The sequence below is a fragment of the Bombina bombina genome, chromosome 3 (genome assembly GCF_027579735.1).
Source record: "Bombina bombina isolate aBomBom1 chromosome 3, aBomBom1.pri, whole genome shotgun sequence".
Taxonomy (NCBI): domain Eukaryota; kingdom Metazoa; phylum Chordata; class Amphibia; order Anura; family Bombinatoridae; genus Bombina; species Bombina bombina.
In genome coordinates, this window is record NC_069501.1 from 374,806,618 (window position 1) to 374,829,716 (window position 23,099).

Sequence of the window (23,099 nt, forward strand, 5' to 3'; positions counted from 1 at the left end):
TTCGTTAGATTAAAATTATATTTAATTTAGGGGGGTGTTAGGGTTAGACTTAGCTTTAGGGGTTAATACATTTATTAGAGTAGCGGCGAGGTCCGGTCAGCAGATTAGGGGTTAATAAGTGTAGGTAAGGTAGCGGCGACTTTGGGGGGGCAGATTAGGGGTTAATAAATATTATGTAGGTGTCGGCGGTGTTAGGGGCAGCAGATTAGGGGTTCATAGGGATAATGTAGGTTGCGGCGCTGTTTGGTCGGCAGATTAGGGGTTAAAAATATTTATTATAGTGGCGGCGATGTGGGGGGGCCTCGGTTTAGGGGTACATAGGTAGTTTATGGGTGTTAGTGTACTTTAGAGCACAGTAGTTAAGAGCTTTATAAACCGGCGTTAGCCCATAAAGCTCTTAACTACTGACTTTTTTCTGCGGCTGAAGTCTTGTCGGTAGAGGGTCTACTGCTCACTTCAGCCAAGACTCTAAATACCGGCGTTAGTAAGATCCCATTGAAAAGATAGGATACGCAATTGGCGTAAGGGGATCGGCGGTATGGAAAAGTCGCGGCTGGAAAGTGAGCGTTAGACCCTTTCCTGGCTGACTCTAAATACCAGAGGGGCGGCCAAAAGCAGCGTTAGGAGCCCTTAACGCTGCTTTTGACGGCTACCGCAGAACTCTAAATCTAGGCGATTGTAATCACCTGGAGATTAAAACGTATAAAGCGGCTTTATTTTAATGAGGGTCTTATTGGTTTTATAACAAGGGGTCATGGGGTATCTAGGCCTTTTTGATAGCCTACTAAATGTATAAATATGTTAAAATAATTTCTATTTTTTATGTTTTTTTTTTTTTTTAAAGTGTGCTTAAACTTTCTATGCCTTTTAAATGGTGGGTCTTGGGTGTTTCTAGAGCTTAAAGGGACTGTAAACTTTCGTAATTATTAAATACTATATTAATTTTTTTTATCACCTCAATATAAGCATTATAGTTTGCAGAGTGTAAGCGCTACGGAAGCGACCAGAACACAATTTTTTTTTTTTAGGTTTTTTTACCTCCTCTGTCCGCCCATGCAGCCTGAGTAAAATCTATATCAAAGTCAGTGCTGCAGGGCAGTTACGTCACCTAATAGACTTCCTCCTCCCATCTCTATACCCGGAGCGCGCATTCCGTCTTACTCTGCGCATGCGCAAATACACAATTCTACAGCTTCAGGTACTCTAACAAAACCTGTTCTGTGTGTCTCACTGTCTCTTAGTTACAGTGTTTAGTACACTATCTCCTACACACCTTCTCTATACCAACTATGCCATAGTTTTAGGTCTCATGCCAGCTCTGCCAATAAAGTATATTCTCTCAGCTGGAATCACCAGTTCTGTAGAACTTTGCATCATGCCAACTTTGCCAAGCCATTAACTATCTCTAGTATAGTAGCCTTAGCTTTTCCAAGACAGTTACCAATTCTTCCATATCATCTGTCACCATTTCTGCTACTTGCATCTCTGCCTGTTAAACATATTATCCACTGTCTGAATAAATATTACGATTTTATTACTGTTGCTCGTTCATCTGTAGGAGTGACTCACCGCTCTATCAGAAACACAGAATCGCAATGCACGAGGAAGCATTGCAATTCTGTGTATAATGAACTCTGTATTGCAGTGCGCATGTGCACATCAAGAGGGAACGCGCGCTCTGAGCAAAGAAGAAGACGGACGTTCGAACGGCAGTTGGATGCTGGCTTTCTGACGGAACTATTGGAAAAAAAAGGTTTTTTAGATAGGCGGCCAGAAAAGGCTATGTTGGCAATAAATATTATAAATGTTTTAAATGCTTCCACTGCGCCTTTTCTCTGCATAAGTATAATAAATTGATTATTATGTTGTACTTAAACATTATAAGTTTTAAATAAACAAAAGTTTACAGTCCCTTTAAGGGAGCTGAGATTGAGGGGTTTGAATATTTACCCCTCCATCCAGCTCCCTTAAGTTCCCTTGCTGCAGCCTTCACTTCTGGCCCTCCGAGGCTGCTGACATCACCAGCATCACCACATTCCCCTGGAATGTGGTGGGTAAAATTGTTGTCATCTGATGGGGGTGCTTTCTGAACTAATTTAAGTTGCCTCTCCATGGATGAAAACATTTTGTCATAATCTGCACTGAAGACATAGAGGCCTATTTAACAAAGGTCGTGCGGACCTGATCCGACAGTGCGGATCAGGTCCGCAAGACCTTGCAGAATGCGGAGAGCAATACGCTCTCCATATTCAGCATTGCACCAGCAGCTCACAAGAGCTGCTGGTGCAATGCCGCCCCCTGCAGACTCGCGGCCAATGGGCTGCCAGCAGGGAGGTTTCAATCAACCCGATCGTACTCGATCGGGTTGAATTGTGGCGATTCCTGTCCGCCTGCTCAGAGCAGGTGGACAGGGTTATGGAGCAGTGGTCTTTAGACGGGCCCTCAAGCTCCATTCGGAGCTTGATAGATATTCCTCATAGTGTGGATGATAACCACGTGTCTTCATCCACACTTAAAGGGTTAAACTATATATTAATGTTTGTCTTCTAGCTCCCATTTATGAAGCTGTGTAAGCAGCTTTGGATCTGTTATGGTGCAGGTTCATTTGCTGTAACTGAAACTTAAGAAGCACTGATCTTTACCTGTCTGTAACATCAGAGGTTGATGATGTTAAACAACCTAGACTTGTTTGTCTGGGATGACTGACAAGCTCTTTTTGTTCATGCAATGTTGAATTCAGGCAGATGATGCTGCATTGCAGGCTCCAAGGGCTCATGGGTAGGTTCTGTATGGCTAATTTGTCTGCATAGATCTTAATAAATTGAGGTCTCTATGACTACCACCTAGTTTGCAGGTCACTCCTAAAGGCCAAGACTCAAAAATATTCCTAGCTGAGCACAGGTGACTGAAACACTGATTAACCACCTGTGCCCAAGCAGGAAAATTATGCAGTTTATTGCTTTGATAAATTTAGATTCTGCTCTCCTGTAGATTAGAGCTGTGGCAAATCTATTGTGTGTCCAGATTATTATAGCATCTTCTTTCTCAAAGGCCTGAATAATAACCCTTTCATTTTTCAATAATATACCTTTGTTTTATATTAAATTTGTATAAATATGAGTGAAACTGGAGCATAACTACAGGGTCTTAGAGTTCTCCACTGCTACCGGGCCTACAGGGTCTTAGAGGTCTCCACTGCTATCCGGCCTATACTTTTAAGGGACCCACTGCTGCTCAATCAGAATCAGATTTTAGAGGAGCAGTTTTTGTAATTGCTAAATTTGTTGTGAATGGAAAACAAACAAGAAAAATAAAAAGAAAGAAGGCTCTGCCCAGCGAGCAAACAGTTTACTGGGGTAAGTGTTTAAGTGTTTATTTTTTCTTAGGGCTGTAGTGTTTGTAAGGGATGTTTGATAGACTGTGAATTGACTCCCACTTGTTTTCCTCACTTTGAATAAATCAGCCTGAGCTACAGGGTAGCTGATTATGTATGTATGTGTTTGCTTGTGTATGTGTGTATATGTGTGTGTGTTTGTATAACTTTGTATATGTGTGTATATGTGCGTGTATGTGTATGCGTATGTGTATGAAGGATCGTGCGGAAACAGCAGCATGCACTGCATGATAAATCTACCCCTAAGTCTTTTTAACTAAAGGTAAGAATTTTCCATTTTCTGGCATGAAAAGTGAATTAGATGATCTTCAAAATGACATATTTTCTTCTGCCAAGTACTGGATTATAGAGATGCTCATTAAAATGGTTGATTGATTTGTTAGCACTTATTTGTTTATTTGCTTCCTTCCAAAGTTCTATTGCTTAAAAATTATTTTTTGTATCGTTATGCTTTTTCAGTCTTATGGTAAAATGTTGCCAGTCACAAAATCCTTCAGATCTTAGAATGCCTTTGTTTTCTTGAATAAATATGATGCATGGAAAACAGTAAACTGCATCCCGTACTTTGGAATATACAAGCCGTTATTACATTTTTTGGTACAATAGATCTTGGAAAAACTTTGATTCTTTTCATTTCTTGTCACGCCGTGCCGCTTTAGCCGTTGTAGGGGCGTGGCGCCTCCTTCCCTGCTCGTTGCCAGGGGCTGAGTTGGGTCCGGATGCATGCGGCGCTGACATCATCGCCGCACGCTCCTCTCTCACTGATGCTGGTCCGGATGTCTGTGGCACGAATCCTGTGCCTATGTAAGCATATTCAATCGATCTATCACTGCCCAAGTATAGGTGTTACTTTGTGTACTCCTGGGAGTGATAGATCGTTTTTCTTATTGCCTTGCTGTATTTTGAACCCTGCCTGTCTGACTACTCTGCCTGCTATACCCCTGAATTGCTGGATCAATACGCTGCTGCTGAACTCTGCCTGTCTGACTACTCTACCTGTTTAACCCCAAAATTGCTGGACTGATATATTGCTGCTGAACCCTGCCTGTCTGACTACTCTACCTGTTTAACCCCTAAATTGCAGGACTGATATATTGCTACAGAACCCTGTCTGTCTTACTACTCTGCTTATTAACCCCTGTTATTCTGGATTGCCTCTCTGTTGCCGAACCCTGCCTGCCTGACCATTCTAGTGGTGTGCCCTTGGACTGCTTTACCGTTGCCAAACCCTGCCTGCCTGACCATTCTAGTGGTTTGTCCTTGGACTGCTTTACTGTTGCTGAATCCTGCCTGTCTGACCATTCCAGTGATTTGCCTTGCCCTGTTCTGCCATTGCCATTGGGGACTGTCTTGCCTGTGGTGAGTGCCGCTCTCCTCATCTTACTAACTTTCTCTGCTCTGGGATATTCCCTATCATGACGCCGGGATAACAAGACTACTGGCTGAGTTTGGTATCCCACGAGCATTACATTTTGTAGGTAGAATTTTAAACATATTGTCACTGGACTTTTCTGAATGATGACGTTTTTTTTCTGTTCTGAACTCAAATTATTTGGCCAACTGCCCACATCATCTAACTTTTGAAGAACAGGACTAACTGTTTCACTGCTTTCTACATACTGTATCATTCTCCCATGTTGATGCACTCATCTTCCTCAATGTTTTCTTCAGCTACCCCCTAACCAACTTGGGGGCTTAGCCCATAATGAAAATTACAAAACAGTCCACACAACACAAAGAAAGCCTCATTTGCAAGCACACAGTATAATTAAATTGAAAAATGAAGAGTTAGTTGCATTTGAGCAAACAGTTTAAGCCCATGACCATGTGAAGGCCTGTACACCATGGTGTGTTTCTCTGTTTGATTGAGAGCATGCATTGTTTGGCTGTAGATTAAGGTAGGGACCCAGGATTATATACTGTATATATATATATATATATATATATATATATATATATATATATATATATATATATATATATATATATATATATATATACAGTATCTCACAAAAGTGAGTACACCCCTTACATTTTTGTAAATATTTTATTACATTTTTTCATGTGACAACACTGAAGAAATTAAACTTTGCTACAATGTAAAGTAGTGAGTGTACAGCCGGTATAACAGTGCAAATTTGCTGTCCCCTCAAAATAACTAAACACACAGCCATTAATGTCTAAACTGTTGGCAACAAAAGTGAGTACACCCCTAAGTGGAAATTTCAAAATTGGGCCCAATTAGCCATTTTCCCTCTCTGGTGTCATGTGACTCGTTAGTGTTACAAGGTCTCAGGTGTAAATGGGGAGCAGGTGTGTTAAATTTGGTGTTATCGCTCTCACACTCTCTCATACTGGTCACTGGAAGTTCAACATGGCACATCATGGCAAAGAACTCTGAGGATCTGCAAAAAAGAATTGTTGCTCTACATAAAGATGGCCTAGGCTATAAGAAGATTGCCAAGACCCTGAAACTTAGTCTGCAGCACATTGGTCAAGACCAAACAGAGGTTTTTACAGGACAGGTTCTACTCAGAACAGGCCTCGCCATTGTCGACCAAAGAAGTTGAGTGCACATGCTCAGCGTCATATCCTGAGGTTGTCTTTGGGAAATAGACGTATGAGTGCTGCCAGCATTGTTGCAGAGGTTGAAGGGGTGGGGTGGGGGTTAGCCTGTCAGTGCTCAGACCATACGCCGCACACTGCATCAAATTAGTCCACATGGCTGTTGTCCTAGAAGGAAGCCTCTTCCAAAGATGATGCACAAGAAAGCCCGCAAACAGTTTGCTGAAGAAAAGCAGACTAAGGACATGGATTATTCGAACTATGTCCTGTGATCCGATGAGACCAAGATAAACTTATTTGGTTCAGATGGTGTTAAGCGTGTGTGGCAGCAACCAGGTGAGGAGTACGAAGACAAGTGTGTCTTGCCTACAGTCAAGCATGGTGGTGGGAGTGTCATGGTCTGGGCCTGCATGAGTGCTGTCGGCACTGGGGAGCTACAGTTCATTGAGGGAACCATGAATGCCAACATGTACTGTGAGATACTGAAGTAGAGCATGATCCCCTCCCTTCAGAGACTGGGCTGCAGGGCAGTATTCCAACATGATAACGACCCCAAACACACCTCCAAGATGACCACTGCCTTGCTAAAGAAGCTGAGGGTAAAGGTGATGGATTGGCCAAGCATGTATCCAGACCTAAACCCTATTAAGCATCTGTGTGGCATCAAACGGAAGTTGGGGGGAGGTCAAGGTCTCTAACATCCACCAACTCTGTGATGTCGTCCAGTGGCAACCTGTGAAGCACTGGTGAACTCCATGCCCAAGAGGGTTAAGGTAGTGCTGGAAAATAATGGTGGCCACACAAAATATTGTCACTTAGGGCCCAATTTGGACATTTCCACCTAGGGGTGTACTCACTTTTGTTGCCAACGGTTTAGACATTAATGGCTGTGTGTTGAGTTATTTTGAGGTGACAACAAATTTACACTGTTATTCAGGCTACACTCACTACTTTACAGTGTAGCAAAGTGTAATTTCTTCAGTGTTGTCACATGAAAAGATATAATAAAATATTTACAAAAATGTCAGGGGTGTATTCACTTTTGTGAGATACTGACACACACACACACACATATATACATATACATATATATATATATATATATATATATATATATATATATATATATATATATACTTTTTTATTGGACTAACTATACATTTATAAGATGACAAGCATTCGGAAGAATGTCTTCCTTTTTCAAGTCTGAAGCAATACTGACCAATTTGATGGAATTTACAGATTATATCTTAAAACACAGGCTAAAAAGACAGAAAGTGTTACAGAGGTCTGAATGCAGGGGAAGGAGGGGGTATCGTAAAAATCATGATGGGGGTTTAGGAGACAGGCAGATAGTGTCAGTAAAAGATAACAGGCAGGGGAAATATATGGTTATTACATTTTGTGTCCCCCCCCCCCAAAGATAACTATTTATTTATAATTATAGAGAATTTAAAGGGACAGTCAACTCAACTTTTTTATTGTTTGAAAAGATAGATAATCCCTTATTTACCCATTCCCCAGTTTTGCACAGAAAACATGGTTACATTAATAAACTTTTTACCTCTGTGATTACCTTGTCTCTAAGCATCTTCTGACTGTCCCCTGACCACATGACTTTATCTATTGACTTGCATTTAAGCCAATTAGTGCTGTGTTGTTAGAATCCAAGGGCTTAACAGTCCAATGTTGGGATAACAGCACAAGCTGGGGAAATTCTTTTTAAAGTGCATGAACGCCTGAGTATCACTGCTTTACTCTTTATCCATATGTTTGTCACAGAAAGCCATCAGCACTGTAATCTTTTAGAATATTTTATTGGAACAAACAGCAACATTTTGAGGAATTAACCTCTTAGTCATGCTGCATGACTAAGAGGTTAATTCCTCGAAACGTTGCTGTTTGTTCCAATAAAATATTCTAAAAGATTACAGTGCTGATGGCTTTCTGTGACAAACATATAGAATCCAAGGGCATCAGCACAATGTTATCTATATGGCTCACATGAACTAGCTTCCCTGATGTGAAAAGCAAATACAAAAGCATGTGATCATGGGGCTGTCTTTAGAAACAGACAGACATTTAGAGATTTAAAGATTATAAAGTATGTTAATATAACCATGTTTTTTGTGCAAAGCTGGGGAATGGGTAGTAAAGGCATTATCTATCTTTTTAAATAATAACAATTTTTGTGTTGACTGTCCCTTCAATTTTCTACAACCACATAAAATCGCTGACTGTTAATCTGATTTATTGTAACTATAATAGTTAATTGACAGTGGTAGCTCTGCCTATGCATAACAAACAGTAGCTCTGCATAACAAATTAAACAAAGGTAGCTCTACATAACAAATCAAACAGTGGTACTGCTGCATAACAATTCAAACAGTAGTAGCTCTGCATAACAAACCAAACAGTGGTAGCTCTGCATAACAAATCAAACAGTGGTAGCTCTGCATAACAAATCAAACAGTGGTAGCTCTGCATAACAATTCAAACAGTGGTACTGCTGCATAATACATCAAACAGGTACTGCTGCATAACAAACAGCAGTAGCTCTGCATAACAAATCAAACAGCGATAACTCTGCATAACAAATCAAACAGCGGTAGCTCTACATAACAAATCAAACAGTGGTAGTGCTGCATAACACACACACAAACACATATACATATATATAGACACATATATATATATATATATATATATATATATATATATAATTTTTTTTAAATAAAAAATACATAAAAGTTGTCCTTTAACAGAGTTGTTTTTTTTTTAGCTAATAAGCTTTGGCTCAAAAAATATATACATTTTAAGCAAAAGCATGTTATAGTGCTAAATTATTTTTTATTTATTTAGAATGACTATGCCAGCATAATAACTATTGCTCTTTGAGCATTATATTTTTTATATAAATAAACAAAAAGACACTCTCAAAGCACCTTAAACCTCCACAACAGAATCTCAGCAATTTATTTTGCATTTATCAGGAGAGTGCTTACTAAGTGTTAAAAATGTTTTTTTGCTCAGCTATACCTGCAAGCTGTGTTTGTGCTGCTGATAAGCTGAAAACGAATGTGACACATAACTACAGTGGGTCCAGAGTAGTCTTAGTATTTTTAGTGAGAACTGCATAGGTATCAAGACATAAAAGCCAGAACAAAGAGAAAGTTAAATAGGTCATATGTGCTGGTGTTTAATTATGAAAATTCAGATTAAGCAGTACTATTCTATCAGTACAACACTCCAGCTTTTAAACTTTTATTAGGACCACCAAGCATTGTTAAATAACAAGAACTGTCTTGAGCATCCTACCTCTGTCTAGCAGCACACATAGACACTCTCTGTGAGTCCTCTCCTCCACTTCAAAAGTGCAGCTTCAAAACCTACAGTGCTGCTCCTGCACCTCCGTCATGTCTTCTGTGCAAAAGCCTGCACGCTATTGCGCTCAATTTACTGCAAGCAGACTTTTAGGCAGAGGATAGGGTGGACGTCACTTGTATAATAGGCAGTGCTGAAAATTTAAAATAAATAAATATTATACACCTCACAACTTAATAACATATCCTTTTATATAGTTTAAAGTAAGAGTGGGTGGGGGTAGGGCAGAGTATAATATATACAAGAGGTTAGTGGTTAAAGGCAAATAGCCAAATTTGAGTTTTATAATCTCCTAACCACTAATACCTCCTGCTACAGATTTAAAGTTAAAAGCAAGGTACAACTAACAAGTAATTGTAATTTTTTTTGTGAAACGTACGTCAGGGGTCCTCTGGGATAAGCTTTGTCTTTCCCTTTTTTAACTTGCTCACCCTCGTTGGTCTGGTAAATTGCAGCTTTATAATATACTTGGTAAAACTAAACTTAATTTAGCCCTCGGATTGTAAGGGCTTAGCCTATATTTATATTCATGCTGCAAGATACTCTATATGCTGATTTCAGATTAATTTAAAAAACTATAGCTCAACCTGGGTGCAGTGTTTTTAATTCTTAGCTCTTGCTAAATGTATGTGTGGTTAAATATATTTTCTCAATAAAGTTTAGTGTATGAATGGATAAGAAAAACATTTTTTCTAAATAATACAAATTTAGCTCTGACTCTGATAGGGCTCATTTGGTGAAATTTTTCTCACAGATTTAAGTTACCTATTCTTATTTGTAAGTCTATTTACAATTACTTGTTAGTTATATCCTTTTATATGTAGGCACAGATCACACAGCTTGAGATGGGCACATCAGGCTTTTTGTGTCCCTAAGGCACTTGTAAAGTAATGGGAATGTGCATTAAGTGTTTGGCAAAGCAGGGCGCAGTATTGACAGACTTACAAATCCTGTGCATGCGCAATACAGACAGTCCAGGGATTTCATGGGTCTAAAAATTGAGCCAGTAACATATGCAACCAGGAATGTCATGATGACGCTGGCACGCATGTGCATTACCCTCAAACCTTGTGAAACAGCTGATTCTAGAGTGGCGGACCTCCAGGGCCCGGTCGCAGCCATTAACGTTGCGACCGTGGAAGTTACCCCCGGTTGCACAGCCAAAGAAAAACACCAAAAGAATAAATCTGAAGGCAGGGTTTACCTCAGTAAAGGACTAGGAAAGTCAAAATTAAACTAGCATGATTCAGATAGACCATGTCATTTTAAGACACAAAAATTAACTTCTATTTTCAAATGTACGTTGTTCTCTTGGTATCCAATGTTGAAAATGAATATGCACATATCCTACACTAGTGGAAGTTAGCTGATTATTGGTTTCTGCACTGATTTGTCTCTTGTGATTGTCTGACTAGATGTATTCGGCTAGCTCTCAGCAATGTATTGTTGCTGCTCCTTCAGCAAAGGACATAAAGGGAAATGTGCAAATTTCATAATAGAAGGAAATTGGGAAGTTGTTTAAAATTGTTTATTCTATCTGAATCCTGAAAGAGAAAAATGGGTTTCATGTCCCTTTAACAATTGCAGCCTTATCCAATACAGATTTAATACTAGTGTCATTTAACATTTGTTTTAAGGCATTTCCTAAATGACACTAATTAATATTATGTATATGCTTTTCCTGCATTTAATCCATAATGTGTTTTTATTAATTCTGTAATGAGTTTACCAATTTTAAGTAGGCAAACTCATTACAGAAAATCAATAAATACCATTTTGCTCTGACAGTGTACACATCATATATTCAGACAGCCCAAGCACTTAAACTCCCACTCTTCCATGTCACAAAAGATTGCAGAATAGAATAAATTATATTTAAAATTAGAATAAAATAAACGCTGGCTGCGGCTTTAGCTGAGCTGCTGTATGTACCTCCATTTTTTCGCCCACTCCCACTTCGGCCACTACCAGCCCCAATGCCACATCTGCCTGGAGAAATAAGTTTGTCCAAAATCTTCTCCCCACCACATGACACTGCTAAATGATAGATTGTACATAAACTGATAGATGGATATTGTTATACTGTAAATTGTTAAAGGTATAGGAAAGTCAAAATTAAACTCTCATGATTTAGATAGAGCATGTGATTTTAAGACAATTTTAAAGTCATTTCTATCAAATGTGCTTTGTTCTCTTGGTATCCCTTGTTTAAAAAGAATACACACATATCATACACTATTCGAAGCTAGTTCCTGATTGGTGCCTGCACACCTTTGTCTCTTGTGATTGGCTAGCTAAATGTGTTCAGCTGGCTTCCAGTATAATTCTGTTTCCACCTTAAAGGGACAATAAACTATTTTTTTTTCATGATTTAGAAAGAGCATAACATTTTAAACAACTTTCCAATTTACTTCTGTTAATTTGCTTCATTCTCCTTTGTTGAAAAGTATATCTAAATGGGCTCAGTAGCTGCTGATTGGTGGCTGCACATAGATGCCTTGTGTGATTGGCTCCCCCATGGGGATTGCTATTTCTTCAACAAAGGATATCTGAAGAATTAAGCAAATTAAATAATAGAAGTAAATTGGAATGTTGCTGTAAACTGTGTTCTCTATCTGAATCATGAAATAAATATTTTTGGTTTCATGTCAGCAAAGAATAATAAATAAATGTATCAAATTAAAAATAAGTAAATTGGAAAGTTTTTTTTTAAGTTTTATGTTCTATAAGAACCATGAAAGGAAATGTTGGGGGTTCCTGTCTGTCTCTAACCTTTTCGATATACAAAAATAACAATTATCTGGTCTTTAGCAGGTCTTAAAACTAGGTAAATACAACCTCAGATGGACAACACGTGACATATAACACCTGGCAACCCTTCCATACAAACTTGTTCAGTCTTTTGCTAATTGTACCGTCATGCTAACTGAGGCCTGCAGAGTCTGAGATGTAGCTCTTGGGTTTTTTGCAATTTCTCTGAGCATTGCACGGTCTGACCTTGGGATGAATTTGCTGAGACGTCCACTCCTGGGAAGAGTGGAAACTGTCTTGAACCTGGGAAGAGTGGAAACTGTCTTGAATGTTTTCTACTTGTGAATAATCTTTCTCACTGTAGAACGATGGACATTTAATAGTTTGGAATGGCCTTATAATCCTTCCCAGATTGTTAAACAGCAGCAATTGCTTATCTAAGATCATTGCTGATGTCTTTCCTCTTTGGCATTGTGTTAACACAAACCTGAATGCTCCAGACCAGCAAACTGCTAAAACTTGGGCTTTTATAGAGGTGGTCACACTTGCTGATGATCAATTAATCAAGATTAAATCATGACACGGTGTAATATCTCATGTGTTGTTGTTCATCTGAGGTTATATTTACCTAACTTTAAAGGGACAGCAAACACCAAAAACGTTATTGTTTTAAAAGATAGATAATCTCTTTATTTACAATTCTCCAGTTTTGCATAACCAACACTGTTATATTGATATACTTTTTACTTCTGTAATTACTTTGTATCTAAGCTTCTGGTGACTGCCTCCTTATCTCAGATCTTTTGACAGACTTGCATTTCAGGCAATTAGTGATGACTCTTAAATAACTTCAAGTGCATGACCACAATATTATATATATGAAACACATGAATTAATGCCCTCTAGCTGTGAAAAACTGTCAAATGCATTTAGATGAGAGGTGGCCTTCAATGGTTTAGAAATTAGCATATGAGCCTACCTAGTATTATCCTTCAATTAAGAAAAACAAGAGAACAAAGCAAATTTGACGATAACAGTAAATTAGAAAGTTGTATAAAATGGCATGCCCTATCTGAATCATGAAAGTTTAATTTGAACTTTACTATCCCTTTAAGACCTGCTAAGGACCAGTGTGTGTGTGTGTGTGTGTGTATGTGTTAATTACTGTGTAAATTTCAAGAGTAGACATATGTATCTAGATATACATATGTATGTATATGTGTGTGTATATAAAATTTTACCAGACAGTGGTTTGTAGCAAATGTTTCTGGTGATCACAAATATAGGATCCTGGATGGTGAATATTGTGACTGATGTTAATCGGGGCAGCTCCTCTTGATCCCAGTGTATGGGGTAGACTAATAGAAAGCAAAGACAAAAAGAGGGCGCCTCATAGTGTAATCCTGTCTTATAAGATTGAAAATGCAGTGGTAATAAATATGCTTGCCAGAAATACAGGCACGTACTGTGACCGGTGCAAATCAGCAGGCTAGCACTTAACAGTGGCTAGTACACTGAAGCCGGTTCCACTGGTAGTATTCACCGCTGTGTTTTGGTGCTGCACGGCTGTTAGTGGTAATGGATAGATTTCTGTATCGGCTGTAGGATGATATCAAATTGAGGACAACTCCTAATATTAAAAGATAAAAACGCTTTATTGTGTCAAAGCAACGCGTTTCTCAACCAACGCTTTCAGGCAATAGAAAGCGAATATAAAACATTACAAATGGTAACAATATATGCACTTGTGATCAATGTAAAACGGAAGTTGTCACTCATACAAAGGCCAATAGAAAACCAGCAAATCTATTCAAAACTGGAGGATACAAGGATTGTTAAGGGATGTGATAACAGGTGTTACATATTAACCCTTTGATCGTTGCTCCTAGGCTGACCCAAAGCCGTTTAGCTTGTTCAATAAAACATTTTTCATTATTGTGTGGAATCAAAGGTGATAAAAAAATATTGTATATTGTACCTTTAATTGCTGGTTCTAAATATTTTTTTTAAAAAACAGTTATAATTAATTTGGTAATTTTCCATTGTTATATGGGATGAAAAACATCGAAAAATATATTTATACCAATATTTAGTGGTTGCTCTGGTATGTGAAAGAACTATCTCACTCTTCTCTATGTGTTGTTACAATTACAATAAATATATAAAGTACATAACAGCGTTCTGCAACTATATATCTCTGTAGTTTTTTAAAAAAAGGGACATTGCAAAGATGTTCATGTTCTGATTCTAATGGGAGCTAGCTGAAATAAATCATCATAAATTACAAAAAAGTGAAGGAATATATACAATGATAATCTACTATAATATGGATTGTCCAAAAATGAACATTTTCAAAGATGATCATCTTCAGATTCTAGTGGGAGCTGGTTAAAATGTAACTGTAAATGCACTGCCAATTCTTTGGAAAAACTATCTTTTTAGTCATTCTGTTCTTTTATCTTAGAGAAATCTCTCGGGTGTTCTCTAAAACCAGTCTTTTTGGTCATTCTCTTCTTTTGTTTTGAAGAACTCACACAGATACAATCTGCGGAATTTGTATGAAAATCCCTTGGCTATTAAGTCTTTGACTCTATTGGTGATCTAGAGAAAATAAAAATATATAATTTGTTGAAAAAATAGATAGCCAAATTTCCTTATCGAGTGGGAGCTAGCTGTCTATTATATTTGTGTGTGTATTGTTCATAGTGTATATGTCAAAAAATACATCTATGTTTTGAACCACTATCCATGATGGTGCCCTGGAGTTGTGGATCGAAGATAGAAATATACATAGTTCGTATAGGTCCGTATGTGAATAAATGTATAAAAACTGAATGTGGTTTAGATTGGAACTGAAAATGGAGGGATTTCACAATATATCTGGTTGACTGACATTATATGTTCTATCAACACTGAAATAACTATATTGTGAGGTTCCCTATATGTATGAAGGGAAAATGAGTACAAAAATCTTTTTAGTAGCGGAATATTTGAACGACAGTGAAGTCGTATTTGTTGTAAAATGTGTAAAATATGTTGTAATGTGTTAATCCTTCAATGATGGTATGTTTATTGGTGTGTGTAAGAGATGTATTTGGTGTTGAGTTGTGATCTCTAAATCTATATAGTGTTCCAGATTGTTGTGTTCTCTCAGTATTATGTCAAATCCAAATAAAATTTGGATAGTAAATGTGACAATAGAATGAGATGATTTCTGAATGTAGTGTTCGTCAATTGAAAGCTGCCAAATCTAAATTGGCATTGAGCCCGACCGGATGTAAAGTTTTCAATCGATATATATCCAATATGTCTCTCGCTGTCTCAACTTGATCAACCTACTTTAATCAGATGATTTGGGAATATAATCTATTGGAATATACTTAAAAATACGAGGGTTCCCATTATGTTTTGTTAAACAGTGATTAGGTATATTGTGTTTGATTTTGTTCTTTTTGCAATTTTTGCAATTTGGGTGATGTTAACCCCATCTAGGGCGCGATCCGATATAGATCGTAGTTTGCGGCGCAAGCGAGGTAACCCGCGTCGCCCGCAGTTTCAGCTAGCAACGCGAGCTATCCAATATTCAGCGCCGTCAGATGCTAAACTGGCGTAAGTCTGAAAAACCGACGAGCAGGCAAAATGTGCGCAAATACACATTTTAGTCGTCGCAAGTACTTGCGCCTGTATTTTGTTCACGTAAAGTCTCAATAAAGTGTAGTTTTATGCAAATTAGCCTACGACTCATAAAAAATAACGCCAGTTCTAAGAGATGCGCCACGTAATGACGAGATTCAAAATTCATACTTAAACCCCTGCGCAGCCGCCATTTCTTTAGTGTGTTTGGTTGGTTCTTGGAGCTACAGCACACTACAGTGAGTAGGAGAAAGTCGTTAGAGTAGAGAGAGAGGCGCATTGCATAATATTTAGTTAGGTCGGATTTGGAGGATTTGATAAGCTTGTACATTTACTGTCACTTTTTTACATATTGCACACATTTTGCATACACACATATACAAAATACACAACACTTTTTTTTTATAACACCTTACACATTTTATTTATCTTTTACAGTTTGAAAGGCTGAGTGTCTGGTTGTGATTGTGTGTGATTGAAGTGGGAGTGAGTGTGAGTGTGTGAGTGTGTGTAGTGTGAGGATGTCAGGGAGAGCTAGGGCTGGGGGGAGGAGGGAAGGGGAGTTGCAGGGAGAGGATTATGGACAGGAGGAGCAGCAGGGTCCCCGTCAGGGAGTGAGCGGAGTGGGGAGAGGGAGAGCCAGAAGGGAGGATGGGAGTGGGGTTGCCCCAAGGCCAGGCACACTTAGAAGAGGGATAGAGGGTGCACATGGGGATAGAAGGGGGGAGGAGGGAGAGGATAGGGAGGAACCCACACCAGGGACATCCCAGGAGGGAGCCAGGCGGCCCAGGACGAGGAGCGTATGAGGTGTCCTAATTTCAGTTTTGCAGAAAACCTCGCTCTAGTCCAGGCTGTCCTGGAGAACCATAATGCCCTCTTTGGACAAGAGAAGGGCAAAGGAGTTGCCCGTAGGCGTAAAGATGCTTGGCAGAAGGTGGTGGAGGCTGTCAATGGTGTGTCCCAACAGAGGAGGAATGTGGATGGCCTAAAGAAGAGGTGGAATGATTGTAAGAGGAGAGTCAAGGAGAAGATGGGCCAGGAAGCAATGTCCCAGAGGGCAACAGGAGGTGGGCCTCACTATGAGGCGGAATACAATGAGTGGCAGGAGCTCATTCGTAGGTCCCTGAGCCTCACAGCAGTCCGTGGACTTCCAGGGGCTCGTGACTCAGGGGCTGCAACATCAGCACAGCATGCTGGTGAGTAACATCCCACACACCAGTATTATATGTATTTGAGTTATAACATCCTATATTGTCACACATTCATGTACACAATGAGGAGCATGGTATTTTGCTTACCAACAACAAAATATACAATGAGATTTAACATTAAAGGGACATGAAACACAAATAAGTTTATTTCATTATTCAGATAGAGAATACAGTTTTAAACAACATCCCAATTTACTTCTATTATCTATTTTTCATCATTATTTTCATAATCTTAGTTTATTAAATATCAATGCACATGGGTGAGGCAATCACACGAGGCATTGATGTGCAGCCACCAATCAGCAGCTTATGAGCCTATCTAGAAATGCATTTCAGCTAAGTATATCAAGATAATGAAGCATATTAGCTAATGGAAGTAAATTAAAAGTTTGTTTAAAATTCCATGCTTGGCTAGCTGAATCATGAAAGAATAAATATGGGTTGCATGTCCATTTAATGCTACTTAACACATTGAAAATCATGATATGAGGTGGAATAGTGAAATAATAACATGTCTCAGAGTAACACAGGCCACAAGCCACATGTAGACTTTTCAGTAAATGGACACCATAGTCATCACAACCATAGTGTCACTTAAAGAACACATTTTCTCCATCACTGACATCTACACAGAACTATTGTATGAAGCACATACATGTATACTTTGCATATTAAAACCCATCATATCACAAATCTCAATGTGCACATGCATGTTATAGAGTTTGACATGAGAATGTGGATAGGCCCTAGCATGTACATTGTATGCCCACATGGATAGATATCTGACTGTACTAATCCCTCTCATCATTTGACTCCTCCACAGAACCTCCAGTCACCAGGGTGCCTACGCCCATGAATCCCCCAACACCGGATCAAAGTATATCTCCACCTCAACCACCGGTCCAGAGAGTCCAGCAGGAGTATGCCAGGCATGACATGGGTTGGACTGCCTCAATTGAGAATCCCAATATTATGCCGCCTGCATTACAGGAGGATACCTGGCAGGAGCCCTGGCCGGAGGATTATTCCTTTGGCTTGGAGGGGGAGCCACGCCAGCCCCGAAGGGTAGATGTCTTTACCCCCCCACAAGAATATCATGCCACTCAAGGATTATACCAGCAGGCTGAGTGGATGCACACCAGCAGCCAATGGGACTATCAGTCCATCCGGACATCTGTACCATCGGCAGCAGTTGGAAGAGCTCCACCAACTGAAATTCATCGCCCTGCACCTACAGCTGAGATTCCGGGGCCTGCACCTCCAGCTCAGATTCCGGTGCCTGCACCTCCAGCTCAGATTCCGGGGCCTGCACCTCCAGCTCAGATTCCGGTGCCTGCACCTCCAGCTCAGATTCTGGGGCCTGCACCTCCAGCTCAGATTCCGGTGCCTGCACCTCCAGCTCAGATTCCGGTGCCTGCACCTCCAGCTCAGATTCCGGTGCCTGCACCTCCAGCTCAGATTCCGGGGCATGCACCCCCAGCTGAGGATCAAGAAATGGAAGCAGTGCCTATAGTCCCTGCTGGGGAAGAGCCCATGGATCTACTGAGTTCTGCCATGGGTGAGGAATACATATCCCTACAGAGGAGGCAAACATTGACGTGTGAGAGTCTAACGTCAACCTGTGAAAGAATGCAGAGGGACCAACGCAGGTTCCATAGGAGCCAACAGCGTTTACAACAGCGATCCATTGAGCTGCAAAGGGACATGGCAGCATCTGTAACAGCTATGGTACAAAACCAATCACAAATGCTGAGAGTCATTTCGGACATGCAAATCCAGAGTGACCACAGATGGAGGGAACAGAACCAACTGTTGGGTGTGTTGGTGGAGCATTTCACCCACCAGCAGGACATCGCCTCAAGCATCTCGTCTGTGACCAGCACTCCTACTGGATCCACACAACCCAGGAGAGGCAGAAGACCCACTCCAGGCCCCTCATCTAAGAGGCCTAAAAAAAAAAAAATCTTATCCTATTTCATCACAAATCTTGTCCTCTGTTATTTACCATATAATTGTCATCCACATCCATGTGAGGTGTGTTTTAGTACAGTAATATTGGTAAAACATATAATAATACCTGTGTTGAAATGGACAAAAAAGGTATTATTATAATGTTTCTGACATATTCCTGCTCAATACACCACATCACATAGTTGTGTCTGAATGGTACATATAGTAATATTCACTTCTAAGATGTAAATCAAGGTTTCTCACATCCAAAATAAATTTACACGTTGGTATATATAACTAATAATGTATTTAAAGAAGGTGTGAACATAAGGTATAAATATCCATTATCCTCATTCTTAATGATAGTGAACTAAACATGAATGAAACAAATGAGAAATATACAGTAATTAGGGTTGTTAAAGGGACATGAAAGCAAAATTGTTTCCTTCATGATTTGGAAAGAGAAGACAATTATAAACAACTTAATAATTTGCTTCTATTATTTATGTTGCTTCATTCTATTGATATTCTTTGCTGAAAAGCATATCTAGATATGCTTGGTAGCTGCTGATTAGTAGCTGTATATAGATGCCTCCTGCGATTGTTTCACTGTGTGCATTGCTATGTCTTCATTAAAGTATATATAGAGAATAACTGAAAATAGGTAATTGAAGTAAATTTTAAGGTTTTTACAAATTATATTCTCTATCCTTAATCATGAAAGAATATGTTTGGGTATAGTGTCCCTTTAAGGGAAGGGGGTTGGGATGTAGTAGTTTCACTTACATGCAGTGGAAATCCAAATTTAGAAATTCTGCAAGACATGATATATAAACATGCAATGGTTGGTGAGGTACTGTCAAACATCATAATACATGTGAATGTTACGGTTTACTGTACTTATGAATAAGTAACTTACAGGTGAAGTATTCCCGGATGACATAATCCCTCACTTCATTCCCCCTCAGTGTCCCCCTGTCCACATCCTCAGGTACAGGAACCAGCTGCTGCTGCTGCTCTGGGTCAATGTCCCCCAACAAACGTGTGTCCACAGCAATGTTGTGTAGAATACAGCAAGCATTGACAATGGAACACACTTTGTTGGGGTTATACTGTAGTGCTCTGCCTGTAACATCCAGACACCTGAACCTGGTTTTTAATAGGCCAAAGCTCCTTTCAATGACATTCCTTGTTCTTATGTGTGCCTCCTGGTACCTGAGTTGTGGCTCTGTAATGGGGTGCACCAAGGGGGTTAATAGCCATGGTCTGCAGCCGTACCCTGCGTCACCTGTCATGTAACATATGTGTTTGGATTACTACAGTTACATCATGTGCTTTAAAGGGACACAACATGAATTTCATATAAAAGATAGATTTAATAAAAACATTAAATTTGTGCATTATAAGCAATCTACTTTTATGCCAGTATTAGTCTAGACCAAAAATCTATTTTAAAGGACCAGTCAACACAGTAGATTTTCATTATCCAAAAATGCTAGATAACAAGACAATGCAATAGCACTTAGTCTAATATCAAAGTTATTTTTTATTACAATTTAAAGTGTTATGTATTTTGAAAATCCACCTGTACCATGTGACATCCATCAGCCATTCACAAATGCATACACACTTATTCTTGCACATGGTCAGTAGGAGCTGGTGACTCAAAGATATAAAAGATACAAATACTGTGCACATTTTGTTAATGGAAGTAATTTGGATAGTTTATTAAAATTAAAAGTCCTATCTGAATAATGGAAGTGCAATTTATACTAGACTGTCCATTTAATAAGAACCTGCAATTGTTAGCAGCTTGATAATTTACTTAGATTAGATCATTTTCTCCATTCTATAGATAACTTTTGATGACAAGCATATTAGATATGCTCAATAGCTGCTGATTGGTGGCTGCACATAGAAGCCTCATATGATTGGCTCATATATGTGAATTTCTATTTTTTTAAAATAAGATATCTAAAGAATAAATACAATGAGATAATAGAAGTGAATTGTAATGCTGTTTAACATTGTATTCTCTATCTGAAACATGAGATTAAAATATGTGTTTAGTGTCCCTTTAGTAGAAATATACAGACAGAATGAAGGTACTCACCAAGCAGCCATCCTCCCGAGAGTGTTCCATTTTCAAACATATTGAATAAGGAGGTCTGGCGCAGGATGTAGGAATCATGTGCACTCCCCGGGAAGCCTGCATACACATGTAAGAATTTCAGATTGGTATCGCAGACCATCTGGCAATTCAATGAGTGAAACCCTTTCCTGTTAATATAGAGGATTGTCTCCTCATGTGGGGCCACGATACGCACATGTGTGCAATCAATTGCCCCCATGACATTAGGAATACCCCCCAGTCGATAGAAGCCTTGTTTAAGACGGTTCCATTCCTGGGGGGTACGGGGGAAATGAATGTATCGTTGTGTCTGGTTATCTAGAGCAGTCAGAACCTCCCCTAGAATCCTGGAGAAGGTAGACTGCGCTAGGCCAGACACAAGCCCCTCTGTTGACTGGTATGAGCCAGTTGCCGGGAAGTGTACAACACACAACAGCTTCTGCATACCAGTCAGAGCTCGGTTCCTATACGTTTGAGGGTCAATATCATCCTTCAAGACCTCATATAGGTTAATGAGGCTTGCAGATGTCAAGCGATATTTTTCCCTGACCTCCACTTCTGTCATCCCAAACAGGGTGACCCTAACCCTGTGTACCCTTGGTGCTCTTCCCCTCTGCTGATGCCTTCGTCTTATAGGCCCTGCTGGCCTATGGGCAGCTGCAGCAACAGCAGCATGGGGAGCACCAGGAACAGGGACAACAGCAGGAGGAGCAGGGAGGGCAGCAGCAGCAGCAGCTGGAGCAGGGACAGCTACAGCACCATGACCAGGGACCTCAGCAGCAGGGATACCATCCAAAACAGGGGCTTGTAGGGGTTCCAGCACCCCTTGTGCCCCACGACACTGTCTCATTCTAAATGCAATATACTGCAAGGGAAACATGGTGGCTAATGAGGGTGTGCATTTGCAGGTGTTTTAAGGCTGCAGGTGAGAGGTTGTGCTGTTTGTGATTGGTTTGACACAGTTGCAGGGGCAGGAATAATAAATGCTTTTAAGAGGTTAACTATTTGTGAACAAGCTGCTGCTATGTATATTGTTAGGCATGCATTTGTTAGGCCTTCTGAGAGTTACGTTGGTTTCTAAGTCAGTGCAAGGGTTCCTGCACCTTCAATTTGTGGCGAGCTGAGAATGGAGTAGATTTTGTGAAATCTGCGCGCGTAAGTCCTTACGCCGTATATTGGATAGCAAATTGCGCGTGTTTTGTATGTCAGTCTATGGGCAAAAAACTACGGGCGACGCCAGAAATCTACGCGCGTAACTTCTAGCTTACTCCGTATATAGGATACCAAACCCGCGCAAATCTTGGCGTCGCCGACTTTTGCAGGCGATGATTTTTATCGGATGGACCCCCTAGTTCTTACTTTTCTGGAGGTGCGACCTACGTATTGTAGGCCGCATAAGCACTCCATGAGATAAACTACAAAGGAGGATTCACAATTGAAAAAGCCTGGAATTTGGAAAGATTCTCCCGTAACTGTCAATTTAAAAGTTTTAATGCATGATTTTATAATCTTGCAGGAACCATATCCTGCTTTTCCACATTTGTAGATACCATAGAGACCAAAAATTCCTTTATTTCTCGTAGTAATAGTTCGTTCTCTACTGGTTTGTTGTATGTATTTTACTTTCTTACTGGGAGCTAACTTATTTCTCAAAGTGGGTGCTCTCCTATATACGATTTTTCATTTTTCCTTAACTTAATTTCTTAAGATGGGGTCCCTTTGTATTACATGCTAATGTTTGTTCAGTATATGTTGTATTTTATAGAAATCAGAATTATATTGAGTGCTGAACAAAATGTCCCTAGTTTCAAAACCGGATTGAGGCTTATTGTTATTCCTTTTTTCTGTTTTTAGTAGGATGTCTACTCTATCTAGATTTTTAGCTCTATTTAGGGCTTGATCTAGTAGAGTGGGGGGATAACCTTTGTCCAAAAATCTGTCGTACAGAATTTTACTTTGTTCTAAAAAGGTATCGAAATCTGTACAATTTTGTCTAATTCTTTTAAATTGGCTGTATGGGATATTGTGAATCCAACCTCTGTGATGATTACTTTTGAAATTTAGGAAACTGTTACTGTCC